Raw genomic sequence first — 25,438 nt, 5'->3', positions numbered from 1 at the left:
TACCAGGGGAAGAAAGCACTGAAGTTTGGTGGAAATTAAAGGACAGGCCACCTTGAAAGGAAAGGGGGTGGGCAGAGAGAAGGAGGAAGAAAGGAAAAAACAAAGAAAAACCTTGCAAAACCTACATTTACATCAGTATCTGCCATGTCCCTGAGGTCATGAAGTGTCACAATTTCTTAAACAGCTAATGAAACAATTTTCTCTCTGTCACCCTGGAAGCCATTATGGACCATGCTCTTTGCATCTTGAGATAACTGTTATGAGCTGTTCCGAGCACTGTAGGGTACTTAACAGCATCCCTGACCCTTCTTCACTAGATGCCAGTAGTACTATCACTAATCCCCTCCCCACTGTGACAACCAAAAATGTCTCCAGAATTTGCCTAATGTCCCTTGGGTGCAAAATTTGTCCCCCAGTTGAGAACCACTGCCCTAAAGGATCAGTACAGAAAACTCAACATCTTCCCAGTTCGCAAAATATAGAACTCGAACAGTTTGGGTCAAATGAAGATGAATATTATAATAAAATGAAAGGTAAATTTGAGTTTGAAATTACTAATAGGGAAAGTTTCATGTTTCGAAGCAGTTACAGATTATGGCACAAATAAGAAGATGTAAATAAAGTAGTTTACAAGTTCAGACTATCTTGCTCCTAAAGGTCTCAGCGGGTGGGGAGTTGGATGCAACTGCACATGCAAAGACTATTAGAATCATTCTTGGGTATTTTTTGGCATGTATTTAAATGCTCAAAATACTTTTAGGTATTTTGACAATAAGTGTATTTAAACCAAAAATAACATTTCTAGAGAGATTATAGTTGGTTACGATTGGAAGAATTATGTTTGACCTGAGGTGTGCCAACTCTCCCCATGGAGTTTGCTCCTGGCCACAGAGCCGCACTCTAAGACAGCACCTTCAGCTGCTTCAAGGGTGAAGTCAGAGTAACAAGGTATTTTGTGCTTTGGTGAAAAGCCACAATTGCTCAGTAATCTTCATGGCTGTTACAAAATTTAGCTATAGCCTTGTGATTTAAAACCTAACTCCAATTGACAGCCACCATTATGTTCTTTCGAAATGTGCTTGCAGAAATTGCATGCCACACCCAAAGACTGAGGGTGACAGATAAATACATGCTTCCTGAAAAACTTCAAAGCTCCAACCTTGGGAGAGACCTGTTTTGACCAAAGAACCTCTGAACTGTTCATTGCCTTTGGGAAGGAAAAGTATACATAGAAGCCCTTCAAAATGTTTCCTACCCAATAGTCTAGAAATAGTCTTGGGTAATTTCTTTTTTTTTTCTTTTCTTTAGAGTTTTAGTTGTAGAAAGACAGAATACCTTTATTTTATTTATTTATTTTTATGTGGTACTGAGGATCAAACCCAGTGCCTTACACATACTAGGCAAGAGCTCTTCCACTGAGTCACAACCCCAGTAGCCCCTTGGGTAGTTTCTTGAATCAAAGAGGCAAGGAAGCATTCATTACTCATTTCACAAATGATTGGGAACACCTTCGATGTCCTAGACTTGAGCTAACAGGTGGAAAGAACTCCAAAGATCATGTCCAGTGCTGTGGTCTGAATTGTGTCCTTCTAAAATACATGTGTTCAAGCCCTATCCCCAAATGTGACTATACCTGGGCACAGGCTCTTTAGGAGGTAAGTAAGGTCAAATGAGCTCATAGGATGGGGACTTAATCATATAGTACTGTGGCCTTATAAGAAGAGGAAGAATGATTCTTGTGTTTCTACCTCCTCTAAGTGAAGACATGGAGAAGGTGGCCATCTGCAAGCCAGGAAGATAGCCCTCACCAGAACTCAACCTTGCTGTTACTTGGGCTTCCAGCTTCCAGAAGTGTGAGAAAATAAATTTCTATTGTTTATTCCACCCAGTTTATGATGTTTTGATATGGAAGCCCAAGCTAACTAATATATCTAGCATCTTCATCGTACAGATGAGGGAATGAGACCTACAGAGGTACCTGATTTGCCTGAGGTCAAGATACTAGTCGTGACGGGACCAGACACAGAACCTGTGCTTTCTGATTCCCAGTGCAACACACATTTCCCTCTGCACAGTTTCTGAGGTCACACAGAGCTCTTATTGTCTTTACAACCCATGGCACATCGTTTCTGTGAGCATCAGGGATCTTATACTTGCCCTCTTCATCTAGGATTGCTGTGAGGGTCAGTGACAAAGTACAAAAAAGGTTTAAGTTTCCAAACTACAAAATGCTTTTTAAATGTGTCATACTCACTTATCAAGGCCCTAAGCAATCCAGCAATACCCTGTCTCTAAATAAAATATTTTTAAAAAGGGCTGGGATGTGGCTCAGTGGTTGATCTCCCCTGGGTTCAATCCTCGATACCACACTTAACTCAGATTGTGCGTGGTTAGCAGGAATCTGCCTCTGAAAATTGCAAGTCAGTTGTGTTGTCAAGTAGGTAGGTCTGTAAGAGTACTAGGTTAGGGGTTGGCCCTTAGCCTTAGGGAATGAATCAGACAGAGGCAGGAGGAGGTAGGGGACCAGGATCAGTGATGGACCATCTCAGGTGACACTGAGAGCAAGATGAAGATGATTGCTCTTCTTTTTTGTTGTGTTATAAAAACTGTGAGTGATGTGAGTTTGCATAGTCAGAGGAACATATGTCCCTCTTATAAGGACAGAATATCAGAGCTGGAGGAGACCTGGAAAGCTTGTGGTACCAGTCAGTCTCTGGTGGTAAACAAAAGAAACCCTGATGGGTTTAAGCAGTGTACAACAGTATATAAACTACAAAGTTTTTTACAAATGTATATGCCATTCTCAACTTTTATCAAGTTTATTGGAAAGTATATCAGGAAGGAATATATTATCTGACAGCAATAGAAATAAAGAGAAAAAATTCTGAGAAGTTGGGCTTTAATAGGGAACTTGTTTCATTGTGTAATAATTCTGGAGACAGCAGTCCTTGGCTGGTCCTGCTGCTTAAGGATGTCATCAGAGGCTGATATTCTTTAGCTTTTTTGTTATTCCTCATAGTCATGGATGGCTGCTTCCCCTCCAGGCTTTTCATCAGTATACCAGTTAGGAAGAAAGAGGAAGGAAGAAAATGAAGTGTTAAAGTCGTTTCCTCTCCAGGTCTTTCCTTCATATTAAGAAACTTATTCCTTGATTCACTAGACAGAACATTATCACATGATCACTTCTTCATGCTAATGAGTTTCATAATTCAAGTATTTCGCTTTTTGGCCACTAGATTCGAGGGAGACAAGGAAGAAATGGACTGAAGTAGGGGTTGTGAGCCACACCAGCATATTTATAATAGAAGAACGTGGCATTTCTGCAGAATCATAAGATGTTGGAGAGCCGGTCAGAAAATAAGCAGGGTGGCCAGGCACAGCTAGCGAGCCCTGGGACTGGGGCACTACTCAGCAGTCTGGGATGACTGCTTCCAGGCACCACTTGCTCCCAGGTCCCTCCAGTTCTCATTCCACCGCAGCTAGACTTCTGCATTCTTGTTAAGGATTCACAGGCCTTCCTTGGGTGAGCCCAGGGCACATGCTGACCTGGTGACCCAATGCAGCTACATGGCAGAGTCAGGGGGAAGACTACATGTCCTTTCCCCATGGGGCTTCCACAGTGGGGCAAAGGGGAGTTTGTCTATCACTTTATTTTAGGATCCCTCCAAATAGAAGGGGCTTTCCATTGCTAGACATCCAAAAGTGACAAAAAGCCATCATCTCCTGTTTTTCAGCTGGGGAAACTGAGGCCCATAGAGAAGAAAGGGCTCAGTCAGTGCCACACAGAAGGTGAGGGGCAGAGCCAGAATTTTTTCTCATGCAGACCCTTGGAATCTGGTTGGTCCCTGGAAGTAGAGGCCTTCAGTCTTTTCCTTGGGCTCCTTGACCTTCCATAGGGTGAGGGGTTTGTCTTTCGAAGCATCCCTCCTTTCCCCAGCAGCCCCTGGAAAGAGTCCATCCTCCCCCAGGGTCTTCCCTGCAGTTGCTTCCTCCTGGTATTGTTTTAGGGCTTCCCCTAAAGAGGTACAACTCCCCCAAAGCCAGGGTTCAGTGTTCCTGTGACAGCATCTTGAAGGGAGTATCTTGTGAAGATGTTAAGAGACGAGTATCCCCACCTTCTATAAAGGAACAGTTGGGCAGAACCCCTCCAGATTTGTAAGACGAGGGTTGAACTCGTCGCCCCCACTGCCCACCAGTAGCCTTATGTGAATGAAAGTCTAGACATTCAGGGAGAGCTGATTTCCTGGGAGAATGTGGAGGAGACTACCAAGGTCTGTCTCTACTTCTCCCAGTAGGGACAGGGAGAAGGCTCTTTCCTCCTGACCATAGGAGAAGGTTTTAAGAGGGACATTCTCATTTGTGGTGCTCCTGACTCAGACCCTCCAGAGATGCCCACAGGCCTCTTGAGAACCCATAGCTGCATCCTCTGGACCTTTCAGCATTTGGACATCTGCAATACAGAGGATGTCCTTAGCTGGGGAGATCTACAAACAAGCAAAGTGAAGACTTTCTCCTTTACTCAGTCCCCATTCCTACCCAGGCTCACTGCTGACCCTGGAAAGCCAGAAACTGTGGAGGAAGGGGAAAAGGACAGAGTGAGCAGACTTGGTCCCCTTCAAGCCTCAGGCTGTGGCTGAGTCCCAGGATGCGGGAGGAGTTTGGATGTGAGATTGAAGATGATTTGATTTAAACTAGATGAGATTTTTAAATTTTTTTGGTACTGGGGTGTGAATCCAGGGGTACTCAACCACTGAGCCACATCTCCAGCCCTTTTTTGTATTTTATTTAGAGACAGGGTCTCACTGATTTACTTAGGGCCTCTCTGAGTTGCTGAGGCTGGCTTTGAACTCTTGATCCTCCTGCCTCAGCCTCCAGAGCTGCTGGGATTACAGTTGTGTGCCACTATGCCTGGCGAGATTTTTTTTTTTAAAACATATGAAAATTAGCCTTAAATGAGCTGGTCCTTGAAATTGTGAGTAACCCGAAAGCTATGGAGGCTATCAAAGTTGTTATCAAGGGGTAGAAGAAAGAACCAGTGGAGCCAGTTCCTAGACAAAGGTTGGGAAAAAATAAAGCCATGTCAACTTGTAATCACATTCTGACTATTACTGGTTTTATCTTTCCAAAAAATGTTTTATTGCGCTTTACTTTATTGAGCCTCACAGATATTGGGGGGCTTTTTGTCTACTGGCACCATTTTCTAATAGCTCAGGTGATTATTAGCATTTTTTTTAAAAGAGAGAGAATTTTTAATATTTATTTTTCAATTTCCGGTGGACACAACATCTTTTTTTGTATGTGGTGCTGAGGATCGAACCCAGGCCGCACGCATGCTAGGCGAGCGCGCTACCGCTTGAGCCACATCCCCAGCCCTGATTATTAGCATTTTTTAGCTATAAAATGTTTTAAATTAAGGTTTACACATTGTTTTTTTTTAAAAAAAGGTAAAACCATTACACTTGTAATAGACTACAGACTAATACTACAGTGTAAACATAGCTTTTACATAACGTTTTTGGGAAACCAAAAAATTCATGTGCCTGTCTTTATTGTGCTATTCACTTTGTTGGTCTGAAACTGAATCTGCAATGTCTCTAGGATCTGCCCTATTCCTGATTTTGAAAAGGAGCACCAGACTAAGGCATCAGGATTTCTGGAGTCTAGTCTTATCTCTTCCACAAACTAGGAGTGTAACTTCAGACAAGTGGCTTAACTTTTCCGGGCCCTGGCATCTTCTCCTGTCCACTGATGGGATTGGGCTTTGTGGTTTAGGTATCCCCTCTACTCTTCTAAACCATGCCATGCCTTAAAACAGCAGGAAAAAATAATTCACACAGTGAGCTGGCTTTACAAATTGTACTTCAGTTATATTTGTTGGAAGAGTCAAGCATAGATGAATGGCATTTGGCAGGAGAAAACCTTAGTCTATCTGAAACCCTTAATTATACACCGTAGGCTGCTTTGTAACTTGGTCTGTGTCAAAAGATGCCACATTATCAAATGACACATCAGAGAGATAGTCAAAATTTTGCAACAGCTTGTTCATCTGTGGCATGATTGGCCTGTGTCTGACACAGTGCTTCCAGATTTTTGACCGAGTCTGCATTGAAAACCTGAACCCTCCTGTATTTAGATTCAAGGCCTCTCCACTTGCTCTAGAGATGAGGCCATTGAAAGTGACCACACTCCATGGGAAGGTTCAGGCCCATAGTTGGTGACATGTGGTTTGCTGCTAGATTTTGTTTATAGTCAAACACTATTGCCACACTAGGTATCAGTTTTATGCATGGCTTATTATGTATTTTTATTATATAAGTAATGTACAAAAATTACACATAAGGAGTAGATAAATTAGAAACCCTTTTTGGTAATAAGACAAGATTGCCTATAATCCTACCGCCTATAGATAATTATGATCCATTTTTTTTGTGCCTGTCCTTTCAAATTTATTTTACATATATACCTAAATGAATGGTTCTTAAATTATTTTTAATTGTGGTAAAATGCACACAACCTAAAATTTACCCTTTTAGTTCTTTGAAGTGGTATTAAGTACATCAACACGGTCATGCAACCATTGCCATGCCCAGAACTCTTTTTTCATCTTCCAAAACTGAAACTCTTTATCCATTAAACAGAAGCTTCATACCCCCCACTCTTTATGTTTTGATATCTCTGATTAACTCTTTATATTGTGTTTTTAGAGAGATAAAGAGAGAGAGAGAGAGAGAACTTTTAATATTTATTTTTTTTATAGTTTTTGGTGGATACAACATCTTTGTTTGTATGAGGTGCTGAGGATAGAACCTGGGCCGCACGCATACCAGGCAAGCGTGCTACCGCTTGAGCCACATCCCCAGCCTCTATATTGTATTTTATAATATATATTCAACTTAATAACTTGCTGAGGATAGCAAGAAGGCCTATGTAATGAGAATGCCAAAATTAAAGGAATAGGAAATAAAACTGGAGAGGGAGCTTATCGGACTTCATAGACCATAGCAGGGATTTGGATTTCATATAGTGTACTGGGACACATCTGTAGTGTAGGGGCAGTGGAGTGGCATGATTGTGTTTGGCATGAGGGTCACATGCCTGCTGCAGAGGATCAGGAGGAAATAGGAGAGAGGAGATTCAGTAACCCAGGTAAAGGGTGGCTTGGAATATGTGCTATCAGCAGCGGAAGAGGGGGCAAGTGGTTGGTTTCTGGATCTATTTTGAAGGTGGAACCAGTGGAATTTGCTGATGGGTTGGATGTGGAGTGGAAAAGAAAGAGAGGAGTCAAGATTGACTTCAGGGTCTTTGGTCTGAACAACTGGAAGGATGGAATTGCCAGTTGCCAAGGTGGAGATGGAGGGGGAGCACAATTTAAGTGGGAGAAATGAAGAGTTCTGTTTCCATTACGTTACATTTTACAGCCTATCAGAGATCTAATTGAAGATGTCGAGTAGGCAGTTGGAGATGCCCAGAGTTCAAGGGAGAAGATGGGGGCTGGAGATAGAAGTTGTAGAGATAGCCAGTGTGGGTGACATTTCAAGCCACATGAGACTTCATGAGCTCACCTCAACCCTGGAGAAGGGGGTAGATGAAGAAGAGAGGTCAGAGGGATGAGGCGTGAGGGATGTCAACACTGAGAGCCCAAAAGGGAGAGGAAGACCCAGTGAAGCAAACTGGGACGGAGCATCCAGTGAGAAGAGAGAAAACCCAGACGGTGTGGTCTCCTGAAAGCCAAGCAAATAAAGTATTTCAAGAGAGACGAGTGAGTGAGTCTGAAATGGCATGGTATGTCTGAGAGATTAAACATGAAGGCTATGGCTTAGGCTTGAGATGAGACTTCAGACATCAGAGTCTGTGACAACCAAGTGGAATGACTAACTGGAGCCTCTTGAATCAAGCAATTCCCCTGCACTTTATTGCTCCAGTTATGGGTCTGACACCTATCAAAGATTTCCTATGTGCCTTACACTCTTTTAAGAATTGAGAGTGACTAAAATGAATCACACCACAGCCCTTGGCCTCATAGCAGGTTAGGAGTCTAAGGCTGAGCTGTATAGGGAGCCTGATCCAAGTCTTTTCATTTTCTAGGGTTCTGTTCTTCTATTCACATGCACGTTGAAACTGGGACTATATTCTGCCGATGTAGATTTCTTACCAAGACCTGTCAGTGAGGAGAAGGTAGCTCTTTGAGCCAACTTTCCTTCCTGAAAATCAGTATCTTTTTTAAAAAGTTTTATTTGTTCTTTTTAGTTATACATGACAATAGAGTGTACTTTGACATATGAAACATATATGGAGTATAACTTCCCATTTTTGAGGTTGTATGTGATGTGGAATTACACTGGTCATGTAGTCATATATGAACTTAGGAAAGTTATGTCTGATTCTTCTTCTGTCTTTCCTATTCCCATCCCTCCTGTCTTCCCTTCATTCCCCTTTGTCTAATCTAGTGAATGTTGCCATTTTGACTGGAGTAGGATGGAATCTCAGTGCAGTTTTAATTTACATTTCTCTAATTGCAAGTGATGTTGAACACTTTTTCATATATTTGTTGACCTTTGTATTTTTTCCTACTGTGAAGTGTCTAGTTATTTTGCCATTTATTGATTGATTGATTATGTGTGGTGTGTGTGTGTGTGTGTGTGTGTGTGTGTGTGTGTAAGTTTTTTGGGTTCTTTATATATCCTGAAGATTAGTGCTCTATCTGAGGTGCAGGTGGCAAAGATTTTCTACCATTCTATAGGCTCTCTCTTCATGGTCTTGATTGTTTCCTTTGCTACAAAGAAGATTTTTAGTTTTATACCTCCCCATTTATTAGAAAATCAGTGTCTTACTTCTCAATAGAAAACCACATCTCGGACTGGGGTTTTGGCTCCATGGTAGAGGGCTTACCTAGAACATGTGAGGCACTGAGTTTGATCCTCAGCACCACATAAATTAACTAATTAATTTAATTTGATAAAAATATTGTGTCCATCTACAACTAAAAAGATTACAAAAAAAAAAAAAAAAAAAGAAAAGAAAAACAACCCACATCTCCCATTTCCTGTCTCACCGGTTACCAGGTACATAAGAGAATTTTCTCTTCTCACTGAATGCTAAACACCTCTAGGAGGTGGATGACCCTCCAGGAGATGATTGAATTTTCTAAGTTAGTTGGTCCAAAATGGTCTCTTCCCTTGGGCCCTTCAAGAAAATGGGTGGTTTTGTGCTGTCTCAGAATAAGGGCTGGTCTTGTTTTGGTATAGACTCTGGTCTGCTTTATCAGTCACTAGTTTCCCTTTCATGTATCAGGCAATGATTCTTTACCAAAATTCCAACAACAGTGTATATTGTATACATTGAGCCTTATTTAAGAGAGAAAATTCCATTCAGGAAGAGTTTGCCAGGTCTCAGGCAGCTATGATTCACACAGGCAGGGCAAGAAGACCTTGAAGGAAGCAAATCATGAGAAGGGGTCAAGAAAATGTCATGAAGGAGTCCTGAGAAGGTGGAGCACTAGGCGGGCTAGCATTTGAACAGGTGTGGCAAAAGATAACCATGTGAGATTATTGGATACCAAATTTTAAGGTAACACTCAATGAGAGTACAGTTGATATGACAGGTTGGCCTGAAGAGAGAGAGTCATCGTCAGAGGTAGTTCACACTGAACCTGTATACCCAGGAAACCATCCATGTGCTTGAGGGACCTATGGTATAAAAATTCTAGATTGTCTTTTAGAGGAATGTTAGCAGTGCACAGTGATGGTAAGGTGCCTTAGAATTTGGGGGAAATATTTCCTTAATTTATCTATTTGTTCTCACTCATGTGTGAGACACTGAGGATGTATCAAAACAGATAAGGCTCCTGTCTTCAATTTCCACAAACAGTGATATGGTAAGCCAAACGATGGACCTCGCCCCATCCAAAAGTTATCCAGGTCAAATACCTGGAATCTATGAATGTTACCTTATTTGGAAAAAGAGTCTTTGTCAGTGTGATTAAAGTAAGGAAATTTTTTATTAGAGCATTATAATTATACATAGTATTGGGTTCCTTTTGACATAATTATGCATACAAGGGATTTGATTTCAATCCGCATTCATGCTGCCTTTTCCTTCCTCTTCCCTCTCCCTGTCTCCCCCTCTACTCTACTGATCTTCCTTTCACCCCTTTATTTATTTATTTTTTGACTGGTACTCTCTACATATATATAAAACAGATATAACCTCTGGTATATTTATCTATTTATATAACATGATTCTGTTAAATTCATTCTGTATTTCTTTCCCTTTCTCTTCCTCCTTCCCTCCTTCCCTCTCAGTCTCCTTCTACTCCACTGACCTTTCCTATATCTTTGTATGTCCAGTCCCCTCTCCCGCTGCCTTCTTTCCCTCATTTTGCTTTAACTTCCACATATGAGAGAAAACATCTAACCCCTGATTTTGAGTCTGACATATTTCACTTAGCATGGTGTTCTCCATGTCCACCCATTTACGGGAAAATGCCATTATTTCATTCTTCTTTATGGATGAGTAAAACTCCATTGTGTATATATACCACATTTTCTTGACCCATTGCATCTGTCGTCGGGCATCTGTTGACAGGCATCTGATCAGATGCATCAGATGCTATTGTGCATTGAGCTGCTATAAATATTGAGGTGGCTGATTTTAGTTTTTTTGAATAAATACCAAGAAGTGGGATTGCTGGGTTCCATGGTATTTCCAATCCTAAATTTTTGAGGAATCTCCACACTGCTTTCCAAAGTGGTTATATTACTCTGCAGTCCCAACAACAATGCATGAGTGTACCCTTTTCCCCGCATCCTCACCAGCATTTATTGTTGTTTGTTTTTTGAGGGGGGACAGAGGATTGAACTCATGGGCCCTCAACCACTGAGGCACATCCCCAGCCCTATTTTATACTTTATTTAGAGACAGGGTTTCACTGAGTTGCTTAGCTCCTCGCTTTTGCTGAGGCTAGCTTTGAACTCAGAAATCCTCCTGCCTCAGCCTCCCAAGCCACTGGGATTTCAGGAGTGTGCCACCGCACTCAGCTGTTGTTGTATTCTTGATCATTGCCATTCTGACTGATCATTGCCATATTCCCAGCCCTTTTTATATTTTATTTAGAGACAGGATCTTGCTGAGTTGCTTAAGGCCTCACTGAGTTGCTGAGGCTAGCTTTGAACTTGCAATTGTCCTGCCTCAACCTGCCAAGCCTTTGGAATTACAGGCGTGCACCGCTGCACCCAGCCTTAGTGTAGTTTCGATTTGCATTTCCCTGATTGCTAGAGATAGTGAACGTTTTTTCATATACTTTTTGGCCATTTGTTAAACTAAGGATATTGAGGAAATAATTCTAGATTATCAGATGGGCCATAAATATCATGACAAGTGTTCTTATAGGGAAGAGGTAGAGAATGATTTGATCCACACAGAAGAAGACATGCCAATATGACCATGGAGACAGAGAGTAGAGTGAAGCAGCCACAAGCCAAGGAATATCCAGAGCCACCAGAAGATGGAAGAAGGAACAGATTCTTCCCAGAGCCTTCAGAGGGAGCCCAACTGTACTGACACCTTGGTTTTGGACTTCTGGCCTCCAGAACTCTGAGAGAATAAATTTCTGTTGTTTTAAGCCACTGAGTCCCTGGTAATTTTTATAGCAGCCACAGGAAACTGATACGAGTGGTATTAGTTCTTCTGGGAATAAACATTGTAAATGTGGAACTGGAAGAACTCAATACCTTACTCAAGGTGACCTGCCTTGTGCTATTAGGGAGGCAAGTTCAAAACATAATTGTAACACAGTAATAGTTATTTAACACTCTGTTTAGAGAAAGCTGTGTGGGTGGAAGCAGGGCATGTGGCCCCAGGATATAAAGAAGAAAAGCCAGAAAATTACACATTCTTGTGAATGTCTCAGACTATCAGGCCTGAACTTGGTCATGGTTGGAGACAAATTCTTTGCTGTGGTAGTGGGGAGGAAAGATGTCCACTGGGCTTTTCTGTGGCCTGGAGTCCCCTCAGGTCCTGCATTTTTGCTTTTGATTCCACATAACTAGCCAATGAGCTTGCAGGTGCCTGACCCTGGGCCCCTGGTAGAGAACACAAGGGTTTTGTATGCCAGAAGTTTGCTCTTTCTCACGTACATAGAGATGATAAAGTTTTCAGCCTGATTTTTCTTGCTTGTGAATTTGATTAGCATGCCTTAGCTAGTAATATCAAGGTTGACGTGACCTTGAGATGGACAAAACTAAAGGTCCCACCCTGACACGCAGTAAAGTTGCCAGGCTCAAGACACACAGGGATTCTGATGTGCAGCCTTTGGGTCTTCCGGATACTATCAAATGTCACCGTTGATCCTTCTGCAACCTCAGGGAATATCACCCTTCTCCCTCAAATCAGTATCTGGGATATGTATTGAGGAATTTTTTCTTAGTGCTCACATGTGGAAAACAGAGAAACTGCTAAGGGCTGGAGAGAGCGCCTTAATGTGCCCCTTTAGCTCCTCCATGAGTTTCCTGTGGATGGTGTGACAAAGTACACTGTGTCACAAACTAGTTCTTAACTTATAAGTGCAAGAACTAAGCAACTAGTAAAAACCTAGTTGCTTAAAACAACAGAATCTTATTCTCTCACAGTTCTGAGAAATACAAGTACAAAATCCAGGTGTCAGCAGGGCTGAGCTTCTTGTCTACCACCTCCTCTGGAGGAGAATCCTTCCTTGTCTTTCAGTAAAGCCGGGCATTCCTTGATTTTTGGACATATACATCCAATGTCTGCCTCAGTCTTCACATGGCTTCTCCATGGTTCCTCTTCTGTTTCTTATAAGGGCATTTGTCCTTGGGTTTAGGATCCGTCCTGATCCAGGAGGACCTCATTTCAACTAAATATGCAAAGACACTATTTCTAAATAAGATCACATTCATAGGTTCTGGATGGACGTATATCATCTTTGGACATATATCATGGGAGGTGGGGTAGCAGGCAATGCAACCCACTACAGGTCTGACGATTGGAAAAGATAACACTGCCAGAGTGCATCTTGGATCAGGCAAAATAAATAGTGTGCTGCACAGACTAAATAGTTCTTAACTTATAAGTGCAAGAACTGTAAGACAACATAAGGAAGCATGGAAGGAATTGAGAAGCCACCCTATTTCGTGTCAGCAGTGAGACACAAAATGCCTTCTCTTAAGGTCCCTAAAAGCATCATTCCACACTGGGAACAACTGCCTACCCACGGGGCTCCCCTGCCCTCCTCTAGCTGAGATTACTGAAGCAGTATTGCTCTCTACGGGTGGAGCCAGTTCCCCACATCACCTGCTGTTCTTTGCTGGTGTGGCCACCTGTCTCCTGGCTCAGGGCCTTCAGAGCTTTGTAGCTTTCCATGGACATTCTGAAAATTATTCCAAAGGCTTCTCTTTTTCTCCTGTTGGGATATATTTCTCTTTTAAGGGCAGCCCCACCTGTGATTGCTCTGGTTACCGTCTTGACATTTGTGCTTTGAGCTCAAAAGTTCACAGGAAGTGGGTCCTACTCTGTCCCATCCTGGGTGTGAATCATCCCTCTATCCATTGTACCCATGCTGTACCCATCATTAGTCACTTAGTATCTATCTGGGTTATCAGATTAACTGTCCAAGTGTCACAGTGTTGTGTTCAAGTAACCCCTACTTTACAGAACAATGGTCCCAAAGCACAAGAGTAGTAATGCTGGCAATTCAGATATGATAAAGAGAAACCATGAAGTATTGCCTTTAAGTGAAAAAGTGTGAGGTCCCTCAGTCTCTCTCCTCCAGATAGGAAAAATGTAGTAGATATAGGATTTAGTACTGTCCATGGAACAGGTGCCCCACCGACAAAGGGAGAAGATCACTCTTCCCTCAACCTGCAGCCCACTCAATTTGCTACATGTACCTTTCACTCCTTCGGCTGCCAAACTTCTTGGTCACTTCAAACTTTTTGAATTTAACAAACATGTGTTACATGTGACCACTAACAGGTACAGTGACAGGCCTAGGGAACCCTCAAGGTTGTAGACAGAGAATAATACCAACTGCTCTTTGTTCTTGTGCAAGATAAAGAACAAATCTTTAGCAACTTCTGATCTGGCCCTGGCCCAGATCTCCTTTCTTGCTCAAGGTCCCTCAGTCTCTCTCCTCCAGCCATCTCAGCTGAATTTCAATGTCTTGAAATTTCAATATCATGAAAAGTCAATATCACGAAAAGTCTCATGTTCATTTCCACTATGGGGAGGGAGCACACATCACCCACTTAACTCCTCTGTCTCTAATTCCCAGTTCAGGCACTCTCTTCTCAGGAGAACCTGCCACCCCCACACTACCACCCCATTTAGGTTGGATTCTTTTGCAGACTGGTGGGCTCATTTCCCACTTGGTTCAGAATACTTAATTTAGTTTCTAACTCTCCTCTTAGGAGTGCAATCACTTGACTGTCTTTTCCAGTCTACCCTAAGCTCTGTGGGAGCAGGGACCATAACTGTTTTACTTTACATAACTGGTAAAGTAAAATCCTTATGTATGTAAATAAACATCCCTATGCATGTTTCCTAGCATGGTGTCTGGTTGTGGGCTGTCATCAAACAGGGACAGAAGAAAGGGAAGGAAAGAAGGTATCTTACAAGAGCAGGTCAGGGAGAGAGGAGAAACTAATATATTGCAAAGCTTTGAGCAGAGCATTATGGTGGAGTCCCTGTATGTTTTGGGAACATGGAATAGTGGCAATAAACTCATAGGGGTGGGGATGGAGGTGCCAGTGTAAAGTAATCACAAACACCTCTGAAATGATGAATAGGCACCAGCTATGCAGATAAGGAAGAGAATGGCAAAGGGAAGGGCCTTAAACAAAGATGTGAGCTGAGCGAGGTGGTTATGATTGGGAGTAAATGGAGCTTATGGAGACACAGAAAAGCTGAGTTCAGAGAATTAGGACCAGATAATGGAGAATTTGCCTATCTCCTGTGGAACTAAAGCCTATTTGGAAAGGGATGAGTTTTAAGTAAAGAAATAACACAGTAAGATTTCATTTTTAAAAAGATTTCTTTAGGGTTGGGGATAATAACTCAGTGGTAAAGCACTTGACTTGGCTAGTGTGTGGGAGGTCCTGGATTTGATCTCCAGTACTGAAAAAAAAAATCTTCTTTGGGCAGCTAGAACTCTCAGACATGGCTGGTGGTATTATAAAATGGTGTAACCACTCTGGAAAGCTGTTTGCGATTTTCCTATAATGTTTGTAATTTTCCTATAAAGTCAAACTTATCTAACAAACTGGCAAATCTACCCAGACATTTACCTAAAAGAAATGAAAATATCTCTACTAAACAAATACTTATGCAAAAACATTCATGACTTTTTTAGAAGAGTCAAAACTGGAAATAATTGAATTTTCCATCAGTAGGTAAATAGAGAAATAAAGTGTAGCCTGTACACCCATACATTTGGCTACTACTCAGCGATATATAGGAGCAGACTGCTGATAAATGCAATAACCTACCTGAATCTCACCAACACTATGTTGAGCTAAAGAATCCAGATACAAAATAACCCATACCATATGATCCTATTTATATACTGTTCAAGAACAGGCAAAACTAATCTATGGTGATAGAAATCAGGACAGCTGTTGCCTCTGGGTGTCGAAGCTGACTGCAAAGAGTCACAGGAAATTTTCTGGGTGATGGAAATGCTTTAAATCTTGATTGCATTGCTGGCTGTGTTCACACCTATCAAGCTGTAGGCTTATAATATGTGTGTCACTGTATGCAAATTATACATCCGATTTTTTAAAAAGTTCTAGGTTAAAAAGACTTCTTTGGAAGTGACATGAAGAATGGTAGAGGAGATTGAGAGTAGACTCGGGAAGACTGTAGAAATGCAACTGAGAAATTTTAGGTCCAGAACTTAAGCAATAGCAAGTGAGGTTAGAAAAGCAGGGGATGAATTTCTGGATTATTGAGATGATAGAATTGACAAGACATAAAAAGCGATTAGAGAGAAGCATCAAAAAAACTTTGGTGGTGTGGGTATATCTGATATTTATGTGTGTGGGGGGGAGATTTTTGGCAATTGGAAATGAATTTCAGAAAGGCTGGGGCTGTTTTTCTTTTGGGACAGCTACATGTCAGGAGCAGAACTAACAATGGATCTGAGGCTCCAGGAGGGTCCTGGGCTGGGAATAAGGACATGGGGTCATGAGGAAAGAGGCTCGTTAAAATCATCATCAATGGAAGTGTATGGATGAAGCAGAAATAGGAGCTAAAAACAGAATCCTGGAAACCTTGACATTTAAAGGGCAGGAGGGAACAAGGAGCCCTTGAAGGAATCTGAGATGTTAAAATGTCATGTCATAGAAGCCAAAAAAGGGGAAAGTGATTCAGGTGTTGTTGAGGTCAGATCAGAAAGAGCTGCTTCCTCCCACTCCTTCTCCCAAGCCCCTCCAATGACCCCTTCTCATGCTACTAGAATGTTTGTCCTACAGGTGGCCAGAGACCTTTCCAAATTAGTGACCTATTAGGCCTTTCCTAATTAGTGACAGCCTCATCTCCTGCAACCTCCCTGCAGTATTTGACCAGATCCCTGAAATTTTCTTCCATAGACATTTGGGACTCTAAAAGTTCCCTGTTACACTCACCCCACCCCACCAGGGTTCCTCTTCCTGCTCCCTGCACGTAATCATTCCCCCAGGTTCTGTCCCCTTTTTTTCCTTCTGCATCCATTGGTGTGTCTTCTAGTGGTGACACCTGTGTCAGGTGCTGAGGTTGCCAATAAATAAAACATAGAGCTGGCTCACCAGGAGTTGACAGAGTATCACAGAGGAAGATGAAAACACAATGCAGTATGGCCACAGTTAAGCCTGGTACAGTGGGGCCTGCCTGTAATCCTATGATCCCAAAGACTGGGGCAGGAGGATGGTAAGTTCAAGGCCAGCCTGGGCAATTTAACAAGACCCTGTCTCAAAATAAAAAATAAAAAAGGATAGGGATGCAGCTCAGTGGTAGATTGCCCCTGGTTTTAATCCCCAGTACTGAAGAGAAAAAAAGAAAAGAAAAGAAAAAAGGTTTTCGGCAGAGTACTGGGAATATTAAGAGGACAACTGTCCCTAAAAAAGTTAGGAAAGAAACAGGATCATAGATGGCCGTCCTTAATAAGGAGCTCCGTCTGGTCCATCCCACAGGGAGTGCCCTTTGCCTACCTATGACCTCCTCCTTAAGCCTTTCTGTGATTCCCAATCCACCTGATTTCACCCTCTCTTCCTATTTCTTTGTTTTTGTTTGTTTGTTTGTTGTGTTGGAGATGGAACCCAGAGCCTCACATATACTAGGCAAGTGCTCTCTACTGAGCTACCTTCCCAGCGTGGTTTATTTTTTAATTGACACAAAATTATACATATTTATGGTATACAACATGATGTTTTAAAACATGCATACATTGTGCATTGGATAAATCACACTAATTGACATAAACATTATTTCACATGTTTATTCTTTTGGGGTGAGAACATGTAAAATCTACTTTCTTAGCAATTTTCAATTAATATTACCTATAGTCACCAAGTTGTCCTCATTTCTCCTTCTCCCCAGTCCTGTCCTCCAGCGGATTCTCTTGGCTAAGAGTTCAGGTGTGCATATTATCTTCCCAACATACCACACACTAACAGCATACTCTGTTATGTCTCTGAACAAGAAGCATACTCTGCTTTCACTTCATCCAGGCCAGTGGTATCCAATACAGATAAAACATAAGCCATGTGTACAATTTAAAAATGTTTAGTAGCATTTTAAAAACTAAAAACAGAAAAAATTAATTTAATGCATTTATTTCATCAGTATATTCAGAATATTATTTCAATATGTTATCAACATAAAATTATTAAGGAGATGTTTTGCTTTTATTTGTGCTACGTCTTCTATATCAAGTGTGTTTCTTACACGAATAGCACATTTCAGCTGGAAAAGCTACATTTCAAGTGCTCAGTAGACACATGGCTTATGGCTTCCATACTGGAATATATAGCTCATGCAGGGCTCAAGGTAAATGTCCAATAAGTGATTGCACTGAACAATCTTGTGGGTGCTTTCCATTTACCTCTGATCCCCAGCATCCTTATTAAAAAGGAACTGTTGTCCCAATTTTCTGTATGAGAAAACTGAGTAATGAGTTGCTTGTGCCCAACTGGTAAGTCACAAAGCTCAAATCTGTAACCCAAGTCTGAGTTCAAAGCCTATCCTTAAAATATAATATTTGAGCTGAAAGGTTCTTTAGAAAATTACCCAAACTTCAGCTCCATAGACATCACCTTTTCCCAGCACCTACTCACATATCACACATGTCCTAGGGGCTCAAATATTTGAATGGATAGATCAAGTCTCACTTTATAGATGTGCACATTCAGATCCAGAAAGGGAAGGAAAATGGTCTAGATCACTCAAGAGAGCAAAGTCTGGGCCTAGAACCCTCCTTGCTGGTTCCCAGTGTGCTGTTGTTATTGCTTGCCCTTTTGTCGAACAATTGATGAGCCTTGAGAAACCACAGGAGTTTTGACACCTGAAGCTTTCTTTATATCAAGAGGAGACTATTTCACAGGTACCCTTTCTCCCGTGTCCATGACCTCAGGACATGCCATAAGTCTTCCTTGTTAATTCCCTTCCCCTCTCCTTACTCTGGCTGCCCAGCAACCTAAAGGACAAGCAGAGCAGCTGAACCTGACTATGTGATGAGGAGCCCAGGTCTCCAAGTGAAGCACACGCAGATGAGCAAAGTGCACCGTGTGTGGGCACCACCCCCAGCTTCCATCTCAGGTTCGTGTTCCATCGTGACAACTCGAGATGTTTCCCTGGCAGGAGGGCAGCACGACTCTCTAGGAGGGTCACGTTGACCAGCATCTAGTGGCTGCCTGCCACGCCTGGATGCCTGGCACCAGAGCCTGGTTGCTGAGGCACCCTCAGGCTTGCTCAGGGCCCAGCCAGTCAGCCTCCTCCTGACAGGGTCATAAGAAATGTCACAGATTATCAAAGCTTAGAATTGCAAGAGAATTTAAAGATCATGCATCCCGGCACTTTCCAAACTATAATATCCTACAAATCTCCTGGGGATCTTGGTAAAATAGATTTCTGGTTCACCTAGTGTGGGATGGGGTCTGAAAATCTGCATTTCTAACAAGCTCCCAGGTGATGCCAATGCTCCTACTGATGCAGGGACCACACATTGGAAAGCAAGGGACTAATCCATCCCTGTCAGCCTTTTGTTGTAGGTGAGAAGACTGAGGGGTGTGTGTGTTGGGGGGGCATAATTAAACTCACAGTACAATCCCCTATAGTACTAACTTTATCTACCACCTGTAGAATTCTCTGGCATTTATCAGAGACCACTTGCATCAACACCTTGGTCTTCCAACCAACTGTGGGAAGCAAGGATGTATCTTTTTCTCCTGTGGATCTCTCTTGTTCCCATGCAGGAAGTCACATGAGCTGTGTAAAGCACGTCAGCTCGGGTTAGGACAATTGGGGCTGTCTTTGTGGCAGGTGCTGCTGGGATCAGACGCATAGTGGGCTGAACCCCACTTTGGGACCAGAAAGGCTCAGCGGGTACTAGACCTGAATAGCAAGGTGAGGATAGAAGAGAAATACCCATGGTGCAAGAGTTAGCGAGGCCCCCGGAGGGGTGTATTGAGTCATTCTGAACTCAGTCCATGGCCTGAGAGAGAAAGATGCTGGCTCACCTCATCACCTTATGCCCAGGGCATGTGACAAGGGCAGTGTGATTGCTTTTCAAGCAAGGAGCCAGGCCCAGCTCTGAGTGTCTCCAAGGGCCCTAATATTTGTTGAATAAACGCGCAAAGGTCAAAAAAGACACAGCAGTAATAACCAAACATATTAAAAGACTCCACATGCTCAGTAATGATTACACACTTGGCATGCTCCAAAAGTGGTAATGGCAGATCTTTGAGTTAAAAATTAGTTTCTCTTTTGATGCTAGTGAATTGAGTTTTGTTCAAGGCACATATATAGCCAGGCACAAACCCACAGACAGACCACCAAAGAGGATTGCCCATAAATGCTGGAGGTCAGACATATCCCAAGTCTGCCTGTCTGCAGTGGTAGTTATTTTCCCAAATATGATAAAAAATATGATGAAAAGACAAGCCATAACTTGGGAGGAAATACTTGCAAAACAGATCTGATAAAGAACTTGTGGCTACAAAAAAATCAGTCTAATTAAAAAGATCTGAAAGACACCACTAAATTGATATGCAGATGTTAAATAAGCACGGAAAAAGATGCTCAATATCATTTGTCATCGGGGAAATGTAAATTAAAACGAGATACTACTACACACTTATTAAAATAGTTAAAATCTGGAACGCTGCTAACATCAGATGCTGGCAAGGATGTGGAACAACAGGAACTCTCATTTCGTTGCTGGCGGGAATTCAAAATGGTACAGCCACTTCGGAAGACAGTTTGGCATTTTGTCGCAAAGCTAAACATAGTCTTACTGTATGATCCAGCAACTGCATTCCTTGGTATTTACTCAAATGAGTTGAAAACTATGTCCACACAAAAATCTGCACATGGATGTTTATAGTTATAATTGCCCAAAACTGGAAGTGACCAAAATGTCCTTCAATTGAAGAATTTGATGCAATATTAATCAGCAGTAATGAGACAGCCAGTTATCGAGCCACCAAGAGATATGAAGTTAAATGCATATTATTAAGTGAAAGAAGACAATCTGAGAAGGCTATGTATTATATAATTCCACTTATATGATGTTCTGGAAAAGGAATCAAGACAGTAAAAAAGATCAGGGGTTGCCAAACATTTTGGGAGGACAGAGGGAGAGAGACATGAAAAAGGGGGGATTTTTAGGGCTAATAGTTTTATTCTTCTGAATGATAACTGTGAGGTGAATACATGACATTATGGGCTTGTCAAAACCCATTTAGCTGAATACAGTGAGTGAACCCTAATATAAACTATAAACTTTAATACACTAATGCAACATATTAATAATTGGGGAAAATGTAGAAGGCCGAGAGTGCAGCATGTAAGAATGCTCTGTACTTTCTAATCAATTTTTTTTTGCAAACCTAAAGCTTCTATAAAAATATTTTTCATTAATTTTTTTTAAACATGTGACTGACTTCCAAGGGAAGATGCTCCACTATATTTCTCCTTAGGCGCAAAGATGACCTTGGACATTTGCTGCTGACGGCTCCTCCAACCCAGGCTGTCCCCAGCATTGCATCACCTTGTGGAGAACCGTCCTTCGAGTTTGATGTATTATTGTGGAATACTTTTTAAATTCACAAGGCACATGCATGAGGCTATCCAAGGGCCTTGCATTATTTTCCAGCCTTTAGAAAGCCATTGAACTAAAAATCTGGCAGATAGAAATATGCCTGAGAGAATGCTTTTTTTTAATTTGCTGATTGTGAACCCTTACCTGAAGGGATGTGTATCCTAGAGTGGATGGTACATGAGTGTAAGGCAGAAAAGTGATTCATACTCTTGAGAGAGGGACAATTGAAGTGGGCAGAAGAGAAAGGAAAGATGGCTCCTCCCGCTGTCCCCAAAAGGAAGCAATGACCTGGGTTAGAGAAAGTTGAATTCAAGAGCCCTTTTCCATATTTTTCCCTTGTTGAATTGATCAGGGTCTTTTTTGGGGGCGGTGGAGCAGTACTGGGGATTGAACCCAGAGGCATTTAAACACTGAGCCACATCCCCAGTTCTTTTTATATTTTATTTAGAGACAGAGTCTTACTAAGTTGCTCAGGGCTTCACTAAGTTGCTGAGACTGGTTTTGAACTCACAAACCTCCTACCTCAGCCTCCTGAGCCGCTGGGATTACGGGCATGAGCCAGTGCACCGGATCCTGATCAGAGTCTTGATGCACAAATTTAATGTGACAGTGTATAAATCTTTTTCATTGACAAGCTGTTATTAAATTTACTGTGTGCCTTACATTGATGGCTTCTTAGAGACAGGGAGTGTGGTGGTAACAGTAAAAATTCTTCACATGTTGTACTATTCTGTCATGAACCAGGATCAAGTGAAATATGACAGAGTGCCTGAGGTCGATCAGTCAGACATCTTCATTCACTTGTAACAAAACTGAGTTCTGACTCAGGAGTTTGCCAGCTTCACATCTGCTTTGTCTAGCCCATTTTCACACCCACCTCCCATGTAGTCTGTGTTGCTTATTAAGAGAGGCCAGGTGGGTGCTTTGACCAGTTTGCATCTTAGAGTAGTTTTATTGTGTTTTGGGGATCTGAATGCAAACCCTGGTGAGAATACATCTGCAGTTTGGGATTCAAGGCAGATAAGAAAGGGTCACAGATGGACTTAGGGCCAGGAACCTCTGGAAATGAAGAAGGATTTTCTAAGGAGACAGGCTGGGAATGTCGATTGGTCCACAGGAGGGTAGGGAGGAGGAGAGGGCAGTGGAGTGAACTCAATCCTCATGGTGTTTCTGAAATTAAGGAGACCCTGATTATGGTTCTTGAGAGAGGAACATGACAGTGACAGTGATATGGGATGGGACAGGTAGGCCAGTGTTCTTCAGGTGGTCAGTCACCCGGCCACTAAGGAAATTCTGTTCTGTGCCTCCTCAGTCAGAATCACTAGGGTGGCCCAGGAATTCACACTCTGTGAGTGGTTCTCAGTCCTGCTGCTGCTAGAGCTACTGAGGTCACCAGTGGTCTCAAGGCCAGAAGGCCAAACGAAGTTCTCTTAGCCCCCCTGCCATACACTGTGTAACCCGTCCAGGGTAAGGCCCACTCACCACACCTTTAGGAAGAACAGTCTTTGTAGTTGTGTGGCCCACACTGACTCATCCTGCCTCCATCGTGACACACCTTCCTCTGTACCATCCAGGTGGCATTCAGCACAAGCCCTCTTCCACCACTGTTCACACCGTACTGCCTTGGGCCCTCCACTGTGAGCGTGGGACTCGAGGGCAGGGATTGCTACGACGGCCTTACACCTTACTATCACTGCATCGTGGTTCCCCTTCCTACCAGCTCTGCAGATGCTAGTTACCAATACTGTGGCCATCCGCAGTGAGAGACCTTGGCTGCTTGCTGTCCAGTCACTACTCTTTGGGGAGTGACATTGTTTACAAGAAACTGAGATCCTTCTAGCATCCCCTGAGATTTGTATAGAGAACTATCACATCAGAACATCATGCAGAGGACAGCTGTGATTTGGGGGCTCCCAGAAAGACCTTGTTCTTTAAAGAGAGGTGCTGGTGAGTGGCACTTCCCCAGGTCCTCAGTTAAACCAGGCTCTGCCTGAGGCCAAGGGGCATTGCGTCACTAATGTTCAAATACAACAGTGTCCACTGCCTGACCCTTGTGCTCACACAAGGACCTGCGATCTATAATAGATTGACTTCCTGGGAATGAGGAGAGGCATGTCCTACAGTGGAGGGGGCAAATCCAGGAAATTCTGATGTCACTTTAGAGTTTCTAGTAATAGGCACTGCCCTCCATACTGATAGGCTAGTTGTTGAGAGAGAATGACTCTCCCTAAGGTGTCCCTTCTTCGGTGATGATTTTGATCTGGTTGACCATCACACTTAAGCCTGCTATATCGCACGCACTCTCATTACCAACATGTACATCCTGGGATGTGCGGAGAGCAAGGGCAAGAACTGATTATGGGATTGGTTTAGTTTGGGGGGTTAGGGTTTATGGCACAAGGAAGAAAACAGGTTCTTCAGGGAATTGGCTGTTGTTGAAACAAGTTATGGAAATTTTGTGATGAGAGTAATTCCTAAGCTGACAAAGTGTTCTCTTTTGGTGTAAGGATATCTGTTACTAGGTTTGGTGTTACCACTACCCTCCATTTTTCTGGTTTTCACTCCAGTGCTCCATGATAAGAGGAGACAACTAAGAAAGTATCCAGGCTTGTCTGCTCTGTAACAGCTTGTGATGGATTAAGAGAGTCTCCCTCAAAGAGGAACTTTCACACTGAGCTGTGGACTGTGAAAACTTGGAAAGCAATTTTGTTTTAACTATTAAAATTTAAAGTACATACTCTTTAGCCAGTAATGCCACTACTGGGAATTTATCTCATATAAGTAAATATACCAGAATGTAACAAAATGTATACAAGCATTTTTCACAGTGGCAAGAAAGAATAAAAGAAAAAAACTAAGAATAAACTGGGTATGAGCAGAGGAATTATTAACTAAATTATGCAGCATTCATACCATGGGATATAATGCAGTTATTAATAAAATAATGAATTAGAATGTTCCTACTTAACTTAGGAGGGTAGATTTCTACAAGATATTGTTGAATGGGAAAATCAAAAGCAGGTAAGAATGAACAACATACATTTTAAATATAAAATAAACAATGAAATACTTTTTTTAAAGATTGATGAGATTTTTTTATACCTTTATTTTATTTATTTTTTATGTGGTGCTGAGGATTGAACCCAGTGCCTCACACATGCTAGGCGAGTGCTCTACTACTGAGCCCCAGCCCCAGCCCCAACAATGAAATATTTAATACGCAGTTTTATGAGCACAAAGAAAAAGAAATATACACACAGGTTGTTAACATTGGTACGTACAAGTTCACATGCATGTTGGAGGAGACCAGCAGTGGGGCCATGATGGGGAACAAGCACAAAAGGGACACTAAAAACATGAGTTTATCACCACTTTATCACAAAGTTATAGATGTTCATGTGTGTGTGTGTGTGTGTGTGTGTATGAATTAAGAAATTAGAAAAAAATGTGAATTATTGTATACTGATGGGAAATGATGCCCAGCTTTTTGTTGATAAGTGATGAAAGCAAAGTATAGAGCTAATTTTATTTTGTAAAACACAAACTCACAAAAACTAGCCTGTTTATAATAGCACATGCTGGCATAATCCCAAGCAAGGATTTCTATACATGAGATTGACACAGGGTCCTAAAGAGTTGGAGCGCAGAAGGGAGAGGGTTCCAATGGAGGGTGGGAAGAGGTTCAGTTAAAAATACATGTCCTTAACAAACTCCATGAAAAACACAGTGGGCTCAAAAAAATCTTTTTCCTTTATTATTTTACTTTTTGGTACTGGTGACTGAACCAATGGTGCTTTTACCCTTGAGTTACATACCCAGACATTTTTAATTTTTTTTTTTTTAATTTTGAGGCAGTCCCACTAAGTTGCTGAGGCTGGCCTTGAACTTGTGATCCTCGTGCCTCAGCCTCCCAAATTGCTGGGATTATAGGGGTGTGCCACAGAGCTCAGCCCAAATCTTTCCCTAACAGATAGCTGGAGGAAGAAGAAGGTGTGTCTCCCAGTGTAGGAAGCATTCAGAGCTTAATCAGTTCTGTCCTATCATCCTAACGTGGAACACGTATAAAACCTTAAATATAGTATGTAGTATATAATATGTAACTATATAATAATATATATTAATTCATATAAG

General features: G+C 42.0%; 1 protein-coding gene across 6 annotated transcripts in view; it reads left to right on the top strand.

Annotated features, from left to right (window-relative positions):
- Positions 1-25,438, top strand: part of Tmem266 (transmembrane protein 266) — a 110,719-nt gene that overhangs the window by 7,911 nt on the left and 77,370 nt on the right. The window contains exon 2 of one of the 6 annotated variants that reach the window (XM_076851170.2): positions 8,086-8,175. The exons of 4 other annotated variants lie outside the window; for them this stretch is intronic. The gene's annotated coding sequence lies outside the window, so the exon portion shown is untranslated. Of the gene's footprint in view, positions 1-8,085; positions 8,176-18,684; positions 18,805-25,438 lie in introns of those variants that run through there. One more of the 6 variants, XM_076851171.2, reaches the window with a different exon arrangement.

The sequence above is a fragment of the Callospermophilus lateralis genome, chromosome 3 (genome assembly GCF_048772815.1).
Source record: "Callospermophilus lateralis isolate mCalLat2 chromosome 3, mCalLat2.hap1, whole genome shotgun sequence".
Lineage (NCBI taxonomy): Eukaryota > Metazoa > Chordata > Mammalia > Rodentia > Sciuridae > Callospermophilus > Callospermophilus lateralis.
Note: the sequence above shows the minus strand (reverse complement) of the source record. Positions and strands in the feature narration are given on the sequence as shown.